The following is a 14,233-nucleotide window of genomic DNA, read 5'->3' on the forward strand; positions in this document are numbered from 1 at the left end:
AGGCTGGTCCAGAGCCCACTTTGGGCATTTTTTTTTTTAATCCAGAGGGAGATTGTCCCTGTGGAGGGCGCCTTATGGAGCAAGGGCTCCGAGCCCCACACCAGACCCCCCACCCATGGTCCCAGAGCTGGGAAGAGAAGTCCCCATAATTTCAGGCTGTAAAATACAACAGGGATTGTGGCTGAGGAACATGGAGGCTGCTGGAGACCCAGCTGTACCTATTAAAGGGTCAGGCATGAACTTACTCAGACTTACTTCTGAGCTCCAGCACCAGGAGGCATTGGGGGACCCAGACACATACAGGGAGGAATTATCTGGCATCAGGACAGGAACTTGGAGGTGGCATTCTACCAGAAGGAGGTGTTCTCAGGGGTCATTGTCCCTGTGCTGAGACCTCCCCTGTTGCAGGGCTGACTGGCAGCCATATCTGAATCCCCATCAATCTGAAACACACTGTTTGCTCTGCCCGGGTAATTCCCTCAAGCCCTGCCCCATCCAATTTGCAGCCCCACCCAAGCTATTGGCAGCAGCTTTTCCATATGAATGGCCTGTCCAGGCTCAGGCTTCAGACTTTGCTAAAATGTCTCAGACAAGCTGCAGCTGCTGTCCGCACGCCCCAAACCCAGCATTAAAAGGCCCAAGACTCTGCACCAGCACCAGCCTGCCTTGCTTCACAGTTGGGCCTTGCCTGGGCACTTCCAAACCCAATACAAATAGGAGGAAGCTGTAGATATCTCTGTAGCTCCTGCCAAGTGGCCCCAAGCAGTGGCTGACTTTGCACCTCCCTGGAGACACAAGAGCCAATGCCCCTGGTGGACAGCTTCAGACCATTCCAGGTTATAACTCTACACATCCATGAGCGACAACACACTCAAGGGACAGACTCAGTGAGCACCATAGCTCCACTAAAGCAAGTCCAGTGCCCATATTACTGTCAGCTCATTTCTCAACAGAAACTTTGCAGGCCAGAAAGGAGTGGCAAGAAATATTCAAAGTGATGAACAGCAAGGACTTACAACCAAGATTACTCTACCCAGCAAAGGATCATTTAGAATTGAATGTCAGATAAAGAGCTTCACAGGCAAGAACAAGCTAAAGGAGTTCATCACCACCAAACCAGTATTACGTGAAATGTTTAAGGGAATTCTTTAAGAAGAGGAAGAAGAAGAAAAAGAACAAAAAAATATGAACAATAAAATGCCAATAAGTACATACCTATCAACAATTGAATCTAAGAATCAAAATAAACAAGTAAGAAATCTAAAAAACAGAGTAAACTGGTGAATATGATAGAGTCAGAGTCATGGAAGCATAGAACAGACTAAAGATTCTCAGAGGGAAGGGGGTAGGGAGAAGAGATTAAACAAAGATCTTATATTTATTACCTGTGGACACACAAGACAGTAGGGTGGTGAAGGCCTAGGGCAGGGCAGGACCAGCGGAGGGGAGAAGTAGGGGGAGGGGGAGGAGAGAGACATCTGTAATACTTTCAAAAATAAAGATTAAAAATAAGACTTAAAGGCTTATTAATTACTAGAGGCCCGGTGCACAAAAATTTGTGCACTTGGCGGGTGTGTGTGTGTGTGTGTGTGTGTGTGTGTGTCCCTCAACCCGGCCTGTGTCCCCTCGCAGTCTGGGACCCCTCAGGGGATGTCCACCTGCTGGCTTAGGTACGCTCCTCAGGGGATTCGGCCTAAGCTGGCAGTCATACATCCCTCTGGCAGCCTGGGAGCCCTTGGGGGATGTCCACTTGCCAGCGGGGAGCAGGCCTAAGCTGCAATCGGACATCCTTAGCGCTGCTGAGGAGGCAGGAGAGGCTCCCGCCACCATTGCTGTGCTGGTAGTGGTCAGCCTGTCTTGTGGCTGAGTAGAGCTCCCTCAGTGGGAGCCCACTGACCACCAGGGGGCAACTTTTGCAATGAGCGTCTGCCCCCTGGTGGTCAGTGTGTGTCATAGTGACCAGTCATTCCCAGTTTTTCTGCTGTTAGGGTCAATTTGCATATTACCCTTTATTTTATAGGTAATAACCAAAGATTACTGTTAACACTTATTTTGTGCCAGGCACTGTTCTAAGCATATTATTTACATTAACTGTTTCCATCCTCACAACAGCTAAATACAGCTGATACTATTTTATTTCTTCTTCTCCTCCTTCTCCTTCTCCTTCTTCTTCATTATTTCTGATTTATAATGAGCAAACTGAACCCAAAAGGGTTAATTCCCCCCAATGTCAAAGAGCATATATAAGATGGAATAAAACTTAATTATTTTTCATTAAAAATATTTATTTATTTTTTATCCTGTTTTAGGCACTCTTCTTTGTACTGGGGATACAACAGTACAAGACAAAGTCTCTGTATATGTGCAGAATGTTAGATAGCAATGTTCTATAACAGTGGTCGGCAAACTCATTAGTCAACAAAGCCAAATATCAACAGTACTTCTTCAAAATAGACGCTCCCAGGTCGAAAATCGACTTCTGCGTATGGGCCATGAAGTTTCAATCGCACTGTACATGCACGCCCACACATGGTATTTTGTGGAAGAGCCGCACTCAAGGGGCCAAAGAGCCGCATGTGGCTCACGAGCCGCAGTTTGCCGACCACGGTCTGTAATACACAGTATAGTAGGTAAGGGGGAAAAACAGGTGCCTAGATTGGGGAAGAGTGGCGTTTACCATTATATACAGAGTAACCGCAGAAGATCTTTCTGATAAAAGCAGAGACATGAGGGAAGTGAGCCATCCAGATACAGTGACCTTGGGGGAAAGTATTCTAGGGAGTTGGAATAGCAAGTGCAGATTCCTTCAGGTAGGAGCATTCTTTGTACGTTGAAACAAGAACAGCATGGCAAGAACCCAGTTAGTAAGAGAAAAAAGAGTGGTAGAAAAAGAAGTGCCAAACCCTATGAGAACTTCTAGTTAATATAAGCACTTTGTGTTTTTTTTTTTAACTCTTTAAAATGAAAACTATGGTAGGAATTAAAGAAGAGGGTTTTAAAACATAATTTCACTTCTATGCTAACAATCACATTGGCTGCATTGTTGAAAATAGACAATGGGGCAAGAGAAAAAGAAGAAAGACTATTTAGGAAGCTGTTTTAATAATCCAGATTAGAGATGTGGCTTGGATCTAGATGGTAGTGGTAGAGGTAGTAGTTGATGATAATTCAAGAGGTTGAATTCTAGTTATAATTTCAAGGCAGAAACAACAGAATTTTCTGCAGAATTATGTGTCTTAATATGTATAATTTAATGTATTTGGTGATTATTTATGGTTGACTAATGTCCATATATAAAGCAAGAGCAGAAGGCCAGGGATTGATGAACTATGTCAATTATCTAATGACTAAGAATAACAGTATTATAGAAACATCTCTTAGAGGGTGAGCATAGGTAAACAGAAGTTGTATAGGCTGTTATGGCCCAAGTATACCAAAACCGCATGAGAAAATGAAATAATCTCAAGAGAGCAATACTTTAACAATATGCACATCCTAAAATTTGAAAAATAAAAAGCCATTGTCAGTAATTTTACTTATAACAACTATTCAGTTTGCTGCCATAACATTTTAAAACTTAAACACCTTTTTTTATAAACACCTTATATCAGGGTTTATTACAATATTTTTTTACTTCTCAATTGTTTGACATTGTCTTTTTCTCAGGTTTAATGTGAAGAAGTTTTCTGTCTTAAAAACATCAGAAACACTGAGTAGTAGATTAGCTGAAGAACATCCAGAGAGTTTCATTTATATGAACATAAATGGTAATGTTTTACAGTGCTTAGACTGTAGTGGAGTTTGAGGTTTCATACCAGGCAGAGAAAACCTGGGTAAACTATTAATAGTTTAGTATCTCATTTCCTGTGGGAATGTGGCTTCCACTTGAAGAGGAGAATATTATAGTCTTACTTAATATAAAATTCATATATTGTAGAAGAGATGTTCAAGGTCCCAGTTGGGTTTTCCTGAATTTATTATCTTACAAGGTAAAATACAGGTGCATCTTTCATGAAAGGAATAAACTTATTCTATAGTAGTATCTGAGGCTCTTCAATCAACTTATTACATTTTGATGACAATATTAACCAATGAACAGAAGTCAAATAACTGGAAGAATACAGATGAGGTTAAGAATTTATTGATGAATAGCAACAGAACTCAAAACTAAAAGATGGTTAAGAAGAAATACTTCAGACAAACTGTTTTACAAAACAAATATTTATTTCAAGATAGATTAAAGCTGTTAATATTGAAACATGCCATTAAAACATTCTGCTTTGGACCAGTTATGTTAATTGAAATAATGTTTTAAATTCCATTTCTGAGGTAAAGAAAAATCTCTTAAAAATCTTCATAATATTATTTCCATATAAAGTTATTCTTTGACTAGGACTGAAATATTTAGTCAGAACATAATAGTGATCAAAGAAAGATGTTTGAGTATAATAGGTAACTACTAACTTCTTAATTTAGCCTTATTTAGAGAGTATATGATAAACAACTTTTGTAATATATGGTTTCTCAGCCATAAGACAAGTTTTAACAAGAGAAGCAAATTAGATGTGTGTATGTTGGAATATGAGGATTCATAGGGAAGAAATGGGGGCAAAGAAATAAAAACAGCTGCAAACCTGACATGGAGGGGAAAAATAAAGGCTTACAATACAGAATTACAAAATGATGACCTTCTTAATGACAGGTTTTCCTAATGATGATCTTACATCAACAAACTTATAAGAAGTCTGAACATAACTCATCTCAAAAAATAGATTTCCATCTGTGGTAGGTGACAAAACATGGCCACAAAAATGTCCCATCCTTGAATGCATGTCGTTTTACAATGTGATGTGCAGCCTCTCTCATGAAAAGCCTGATCCTTCATTCTCTTGAATAAGGGAAGGCCTTTGTGACCAATAGAATGTGACAGACATGATGTTAGCTTTCAATATAGTCAAGCCCACCAAATGAAAAATATAAAGAAATTCAAGAGGATTTGCCTACATTCTTGAGTGAAAAATCCTAGTATGTTATTGGAGGGAATTTATTTTGAAGCCAATAAACAATACATAATTTATAAAATCATCTAAGAAGTTGCAAAATATTCTTTGATGACTCTAACAAAATACTGTGCTGAACACACTAGTTTACCAATCTCATTTTCCTAGCCTAGTGTTTGATGTTTTTAGAACATTGAAATAAATATTAGCTTTATCTTTAATAGCTTAAGAATAAAAATCACTACAAAAAGCTAAAGATTTTACACTTTCCAGTTTTTGAACTTTTAATTAAACACCAAAAAACACACACCCCTTCAGATGTTAGTTTTATTCTTCCTGATTTAAATGAGGTCATATATCCTTTTAAAAAAGAACCAGATTTATACCAGTGAATATGAGTGGTGAAAGCTGCACAGGTAAGTGGTGAAAGACATCCCCAGGCAATTAACTGAACACATAAAGAAAGAAATTAAAGAGTGGGTGGAAGAAGAGCTGCATATTTTTGACAATAAAACAATAGGAGATGGTTTTCAGTTTGGTACAAAAAAAATAAGAAGGTGCATGTCTGTATAAGATTACTGTCTCTTTCTCTTTCTTTTTCTTTTTAAATAGTGAAAGATGTGAATCTGTTAGAGAGCAGTGCAATTTTCTTTTGTTTGATCTGCAATTTTTGTATGTCATTAGGTAAATTTTGATGCACTTTAAATAAAAAGGACTATTAATGAAGTAATGTTTATAATTGTCTTTGAGCTTATCAAGCAGTAGTATTGTGGTGTTTTCTATGGCAACAGTGACTTAAGTTTCCCACCTGACAGGAGCTCATAAAGTAAGGTGGGCGAGTTAAAGTTGCTATGATTACTGAACTTTTTGCACTTCGTAACTTAAAACATTTCACATTGGTACTTACTATTGCATAGATATTTTATTTTCACAAATATCAATTTTGTCCATGCAGCCTTCTCCAGTCATATTACTGGTGTATTTCACGGTATTCTGATTATCTAAGAAAAAGTCAGGTAATTCATCTTTAAACTACCTGGATATTATCACTTTTAAAAGATTATTCTTCCTCATTCTTCTGCCTCAGAGTCCAAAAGTCCTGGGGTTCAATCATTTTTTCTTTTTTTTTAGTCCTCGCCCAAGGATGTTTTTATTGATTGTGGGGTTTTTTGTTTTTTTTTGTTTGAGAGAAAGAGGAAGGGGAGAGAGAGAGAGAGAGAGAGAGAGAGAGAGAGAGAGAGAGAGAGAGAGAGAGAACCATCTATCTGAGAGAGAAACATGGGTCTGTTGCCTCCTATATGCTCCCTGACAGAGGATCGAACCCACAACCTAAGTATGTGCCCTACCTGGAATTGAACCTGTAACCTTTTGGTGCATGGGATGACACACCAACCAACTGAGCTACCTGGCCGGGGCCTGACGCTCAATCTTATCTCTGCTACAGTGTGATCTAAAGCAAGTTATTTGTGTATCTTAATCTATTTTGTCATCTGTAAAATAGAAAGGTAATAGTAAACTGATGAACAAAAACAGATCCAGAGACAGAGAAGCATCGATCAGACCATTAAACCTCAAAGGGAAGGTAGGGGAGGGTAGGGGTAAGGGGGAGAGATCAACCAAAGGACTGTATCCATACATATAAGCCTAACCAATGGGCACAGACAGCAGGGGAGTGAGGGCATAAATGGGGGGGGGGGGGGCAATAGGGGGATAAGGATGCATATATAATACCTTAATCAATAAAGAGAGAAAAAAAGAGCTGGAAAAAAAAAGAAAGGTAATAGTACCTGTCTCAAAAGATCTTTGTGAGGACTGAATGCAATCATATATGTGAAGTGCTTATTACACTGTCTGATGCATAGTAAAGCATAATTACAAGCTACTATATAAGGCATTAATTTTTCATCCTTATAATAAATACAGCTAGGTCTCTATATCCAATAGAACTTATGGTTACAATGGAAATGTTCATATCTACATTGTCCAACATGGTAACCAATAGCAACATATGGTTATTAAGCACTTGATACCTGACTAATGCCATTAAATCACTGCATTCTATAATTGATTTAATGTGTATGTTAAAGTAGCCACATGTGGGTAGAGATGGTCAGTATGGGACAGGGTGGGCATAGTGTAAGCTTATTTTCTCCTGAGAAATGATCTTATTGGCCTTTTAATTGGAATTGTAAGATTTCTTTCTATTTATTAGTTTTTCTTTAATTTTTATTGAACTTATTGGGGTAAAACTGGTTAATAAAATTATATAGATTTCAAGTGTACAATTTTATAATACATCATCTGTATATCGTATTTTGTTCACCATCCGAAGCCAAGGCTCTTTTTGTCACCACTTATTCCTCTTTTACTTACTATATACACCACCTTTCCTCTTGTAATCACCATACTATTGTCTGTATCTATGAGTTGTTGTGTTTTATTTATTTATTTTGCTTAATCCCTTCAGTTTTTTCATCCAGCTCCTCAACCCTCCTTTTGTCTGACAGCTGTCAATCTGTTTTCTGTATCTATGATTTTGTTTGTTTTGTTCATTAGATTCCACATATCAGTGAAAAATGTGGCCTTTTTCTTTCTCTGACTGGCTTATTTCACTTAGCATAATACTCTCCAGGTCCATTCATGCTGTTGCAAAGGGTAAGATTTCCTTTTATATGGCTGAATAGTATTCCACTTTTTTATCCACTTCTCTAATGATGGATGCTGGGGCTGCTTCCAAACCTACGCTAAATAACACTGCAGGGAACATAGGGTGCAAATATTCTGCTGAATCAATGTTTTGATTCTTCGAGCATATTCCCAGAAGTAGAATCACTGGGTCAAAATGCAGTTCCATTTTTAATTTTCTCAGGAAACCCCACACTGTTTTCCCCAGTGACTGCACCAGTCTCCGTTCCCACCAACAGTACAGGAGGGTTTTCTTCTCTCCACATCTTCTCCAACACTTGTTGTTTGTTGATTTATTGGTGATAGCCATTCTGACAGGTGTGAGTTTATATTTCATGGTGATTTTAATTTTTATTTCTCTGATGATTAGTCATGTTGAGCATCATTTCATATATCTTGGCCATCTGTGTTCCTGTTTGGAGAAGTATCTATTCAGATCCTTTGCCCATTTTTTTTAATGGATTGTTTACATTTTGGGTGCTGACTTGTATAAATTCTTTATAAATTTTGGAGATTAACCCCTTATCAGTTGGGTCATTGGTGAATGTGTTTTCCTGGATTCAGTGGTTCGTCTTTAAATGTTGATGGTTTCTTTTGTTGTGCAAAAACATTTAGTTTGATGTACTAAAACACAACAAAAACGCAACAAAATTTGTTTATTTTTTTTCCTTTATTTTCTTTGCCTGAGGAGATACGTCAGAAAAAAATATTACTATGAGAAATGTCCGAGATTTTACTACCTATGTTTTTAATAGGGTTTTTATGGTTTTGAGTCATACATTATGTCTTCAATCCATTTTGAGTTTATTCTTGGGCATGGTGTAAAGAATTGGTCTGATTTCTTTCTTTCTTTCTTTTTTGACACATTATATGTCCAATTTTCCCAACACCATTTATTGAATAAACTTTTTACACCATTGTATCATCTTGTCTCCTTTTTCAAATATTAATTTACCTTGAAGACATGGGTTTACTTTTGGGGCTCTCTATTTTGTTCCATTGGTCTATAAGTCTGTTTTTATATGAATACCATGCTGTTTTGATTACTCTGGCCTTGTCATATAGTTTGATATTAGGCAGCATATTTCCTCCAACTTTGTTCTTCTTTCTCAAGATGCCTGTTGCTATTTGGGGGTTTATGTGGTCCCATATAAATTTTAAAATACCTTATATTTGTTCTAGTTCTGTGAAATACACCATTGGTATCTTGATAGGAATTGTGCTGAATCTATAGATTGCTTTACATAGCAAGAATATTTTAATGATGTTAATACTTCCTATCCACGAGCACAGTATATGCTTCTTCTTCTTATCTGATTGCTGTTTCTAGGAAATCCAGTGCTGTTTTAAATAAAAGTGGTGAAAGCAGACATCCCTCTCTTATTTTTAATATTAAGGCAAACACTTTTATATTTTGCCCATTGAGTATGATGTTGGCTGTGGGTTTGTCATATGTGACCTTGATTAGTTGAGGTAGGTACTGTCTTTTCCCACTTTTCTGAGAGTTTTTATCATAAATGTATGCTGGATCTTATAAAATGCTTTTTCTGTATCTATTGATATGATCACGTACTTATTTTTTAATGTGTGTATCATGTTTATTAATTTGTGGACATTGTACCAACATACATCCCCCAAATAAATTCCACTTGATATTAGTGTATGAACTTTTTAATGAATTACTACTGTATCTGGTTTGCTAATATTTTTTGAGGATTTTAGCATCATGTTCATCAAAGAGATTAACCTATAATTTTCTTTCTCTGCAATGTCTTTATCTGGTTTTGAAATTAGAACCATTCTAGATTCCTAACATGAGTTTGGGAGCCTCTTTTTAAAAAATTGGCATAGTTTTAGAAGAATAGGTGTTAGTTATTTTTTGAATATTTGGTAATGTTCACCTGTGAAGCCATTCAGTTCAGGACTTTTGTTTTGGGAGAATTTTTTTTTTATATATAACTGCTAAAATTTCATTAGTTGTATTGAAATTTTCTGATTCTTTCTGGTTCAGTTTTGGAAGATTGTATGTTTCTAGGAATTTATCCATTTCATCCGGAGCTCTACTTTGTTAGCCTATGTTTGTTTGTTATATTTTCTTCAATCCTGTGTATATCTGTGTTGCCATTTGTTAGTTATTCTCTTTCATTTATGATTTCATTTATTTGGGTCCTCTCATTTTTTCTTGATGAGTATGCTTAAAGTTTTATAATTCTTGTTTGTTTTTTCAAAGAACCAGTCTTTGGTTTCATTGATCTTTTGTATTGTTTTGTTTTACTCTAATTCATTTATTTCTGCTCTGATCTTTATATTTTGTGCTGTTTGTTGTTCTTTTTCTAGTTCCTTTAAGTGTAAAATCAGATTGTTTTTATTGTTTGGTGTGTTTTTTTTCTGGGGGGAGGGCGGGGGGGGGCGTTGAGATTTTCCTTGTTTCTTGAGGTAGGCCTGAAATGCTGTGAATTTCCATTTTAGGACTGCTTTTGCTGTGTCCCATAGGTGTTTTGGGTTGTGCTCTCCTTTTCATTTGTTTGAAGATTGCTTCTGATGACTTTCTTGACCTTGTTGTTAACCCGTTCACATTTTAGTACCACGTTGTTTTGCCTCCATGTCTTTGTGTTTTACTTTCATGTTTCTTTTTTCTTGTAATTGACTTCTACTTTCATACCTCTATGGTCAGAGAAGGTGCTTAATATGATTTTAATGGTCTTAAATTTGTTGAGTCTTATTTTGTGTCGGAACATAAGGTCTATCTTAGTAAATGCTCCATGTGCACTTGTATAGAATCTATATTCTGATGATTTGAGATGAAATGCTCTGAAAATATCAATTAAGTACATCTGGTCTAGTATCTCACTTAAGGCCACTATTTCCTTTTTCATTTCCTATCTGGAAGATCTACCCATTGTTGTCAATGGGGTGTTAAAATCCCCTAATATGACTGTGTTATTCTTGATCTCTCTATGTCCAGCAAGAGTGGCTTTGCATATTTAGTCGCTACTATGTTAGGTGTATAACTCTTTACAAGGGTTGTATCCTCTTGTTGGACTGATACCTTTACCATGTTGTAATGTCATACTTTGTCTCTTATTATAGTCCATTTTAAAGTCTAATATGTATAATACAAGTGTTGTTACCCCAGGTTGTTTTTTTTTCCCATTTGTGTGATATATTCTTTTCCATCCATTTACTTCTGATGTGGGTCTCTTGTAGATAGCATATGTATGGGTCTTTGTATTCTTATCCGTTCAGCCACCCTATGTATTTTGATTGGGACATTTAAACCATTTACATTTAAAGTGATTATTGAAGCAAAGTAGTGAATAAAAAACCCCCAAAACTGTCGTATATTTACACAATGGAATACTATGCAGCTGTAAAAAAGAAATAACTCTTACCATTTGCACCAGCATGGGTGACCTGGAGAACATTATGCTAAGTGAAATATGCCAGTCAGAGAAAGACAAGTATGACATGATCTGACTCATATGTGGAATCTGATGATCAAAATAAACTGACAAACAAAAATAGATCCAGAGACATAGAGGCATGGAATAGACTGTGGAACCTCAGCGGGAAGGCAGAGGAGGGTGGGTAGTGGGAAGAGATCAACTAATGAACTTGTATGCATATATGCATAACCCATGGACACAGACACAGGTGATGAAGGCCTTGTGTATTGTCCAGGGGTGGGCTAGAAAAAGTCAATGGGGAAATAAGGGGACATATATAATACTTTCAACAATAAAGATTTAAAAAATAAAATAAAAAATAAGAAATAAAATGATTATTGATAGGTACGTATTTAATGCCATTTTATTCTCTGTAACTATGTTCCTCTGTTTGTTTTTCCTTCTTTTCTTGACAAGACCCTTTAACATTTCTTGTAATATTGGTTTGATGGCAGTGAATTCCTTTAGCTTTGTATTTTCTGGAAAGGTCTTTATCTCTTCTTCAATTTTAAATTATAGCCTTTCTGGGTAAAGTAGCCTTGGCTGTAGGTTTTGCTTTTCATCACTTTGAACATTTCATGCCAATCCTTTATGACCTGCAAAGTTTCTTTTGAAAAGTCAGCTGACAATCTTATGGGATCTCCCTTGTAGGTAATTCACTATCTTTCTCTTACTGCTTTTAAGATTCTCTCTTTGTTTGTAACATTTGCCATTTTAATTATGATGTGCTTGGTGTAGGCCTCTTTGGGTTCATCTTGTGTGGGACTCTGTAGTTCCTGGATTTGTGTGTCTTTTTCCTTCATAGATTAGGGAAGTTTTCAGTCATTTCTTCTAATAGGTTCTCAATCTCTTGCTTTCTCTCATATCCTTCTGGTACCCTCATGATTCAGATGCTTTTCTCTTTCAGATTATCTCACTATCCTCATTTAAAAAAATATTTCTTCTTTTTGTGGCTCATATTACATATCTTTTCCTACCTTGTCTTCTAAATAACTTATTTGATCTCTGCTTCATCCAACCTACTGTTTATTTTTTAATACTGTATTATGCATTTCATATATTGTATTCTTCATTTCTAACTGGTTCTTGTTTATGGTTTCTATGTCCGTTTTCATGTAGTTTTGTTTCTCACTAAGTTCCTTGTTGTTCTCACTGATTTCCTTGAGCATCCTTATACCCATTGTTTTGAACTCTATATTTGGTAAATTGATTGCCTCAATTTCATTTAGCTCTTTTTCTGGAGATTTCTCCTGTTGTTGTTGTTTGTAAATTTGGGGTATGTTTTGTTGTCTCCCTAATTTGGCTACATTTTTGTGTTTTTTCCTATGTATTAGGTAGATGTGCTGTAACTCTCAGTTTTGGTAGGGTGGCCTTATGTAGTAGGTGTCATGTGGGATCCAATGGCGCAGTCTCTTTTATCACATTAGCTGGGTGCTCCAGGAAGGTCCCTTGTGTGGGTTATGAGTCCTACTGTTGTAACTGAGTCTTGATTATTATTGGCCCACGTGTGCATGGATTCAACCCTCAGGCTGGGTAATGGTGAGGATCAACCTTGGTCAGAGTATATGAGCTGCTGTATAGGTGGTAACCACACTAATCAGAATTTGCCTTGGCAGGCTTTGGTGCCTGCTGAGATCTTTCTTTGGGTATGTCACTCATGAAGCTAAATGGGTTATGTTCTGATGTTGGCTGAAGGTGTATTGATTCAAAGGCTTCGTGGAAGTCGCTCTGGTGTAGGATAATATCAGACTCTTCTGTGTCTGCCCCTGGGCAACCTGTTTGGAGCTATGAAGTGCTCCACTGTTTGTGGTTGCCTCTGCTGGGCCTAAGTGTGCACGGAAGGACCAAGCTGTACAACAAGGCTGACTTCCACCAGCACCTAGCTCAGAGCTCAGGGGCAGGTCAGCAAAAGGCCCAAGGCACCCCAAGATCTGCTGCTGCCTACCGGCTTCCTGGTAGGCTCAGTCACTGAAAAACCCTTTGGTGGTACTCTCTTTGCATAAGGAAGGCTCTCAGTGAGTCACCAGATGGGGGCAAGTGTTGTTCACCAGATTGATATACGTTCAATCTAATGTCAGTGCTGGGTCTGAGGCCACTCATTTAATAACCCATATATACCAAGGTTAGCTGCAACCTACCAAGTGCTCACAGACCTTTGTGATGGAGAGGAGTCTTAGGAAATCTTAAGGGTGAAGCCAGCAGAGTTTATCAGGCCCAAACAGACCAATATTTGGTTGTGTGCCGGGAGCCGGTCCATCCTTGCTGTTTCAAGGGACCTGGCATATATGGCATACTGTTCTTAATATGTTTGCTCACCTTCTTGGCGCTGTGTTTTAACCAAGGTCACCTCTCCGAGAAAGGTTGAATCCCCAAGTAGGGATTTTCCCCTGAAGTTAGGGAGGGAATAAAACCCCTCAACTAAGTGCCAGGCGGGTAATTAATCACTTTAACTACGAACAATCATGCTTAAGCTACATAATCTTTACTCCCTGGAATGGAGATAAGAAACGCCCTAACCTTTGTAATAGAGATTGACAGGATTAAAATGAACTGGTATAAATACAGATGTAACAAGACAGCAAGACACAGGGCTTGGAAGACAGGACCAAGAGAGACAGAGCCTAGGCACAGAACCTACACAGAACGTTCTCTAGAGACAGAAGAACTTCGCTGGCGAGAGCATGCCGGAGGATCCTGGACCAGGACTGGCCTCGGAGCCTGGAGGCGGAGCCTGGCGAGAGAGCATGGCGGGGGGATCCTGGACTGAACCTGACTGCGGAGATTGGCAGGAGAGCCTGACTAGAACCTGGTGACTGAACCTGCCTGGAGAACCTGAGCAGAACCTCTCTGGAGATCGAGACCAGAACTTGGCTGGAGATCCTGGCTAGGCTGCTGATCAACGGAACACTGTCTTCGTGTCCTGAGCCTGGCTGGAGAGCCTGAACGGAGCCTGGCTGGAGAACCTAGCAAGACAACATGGACACAGAACCTGGCTGGAGATCTGAAGCAGAACCTCTCTGGAGATCCAGACCAGAACTTGGCTGGAGATCCGGGCTAGAGATCCTGGCTAGGCTGCTGATCAACTGAACGCTGTCTCCGTGT

At 38.3% G+C, this 14,233-nt stretch overlaps 1 protein-coding gene across 1 annotated transcript in view; it reads left to right on the forward strand.

The window, feature by feature from the left end:
• The window catches only part of FOXP2 (forkhead box P2), a 704,673-nt gene that overhangs the window by 208,792 nt on the left and 481,648 nt on the right, over nt 1-14,233 (forward strand). The window lies entirely within an intron of this gene.

This window comes from Myotis daubentonii, chromosome 10 (genome assembly GCF_963259705.1).
Source record: "Myotis daubentonii chromosome 10, mMyoDau2.1, whole genome shotgun sequence".
NCBI classification, from domain to species: Eukaryota; Metazoa; Chordata; class Mammalia; order Chiroptera; family Vespertilionidae; genus Myotis; species Myotis daubentonii.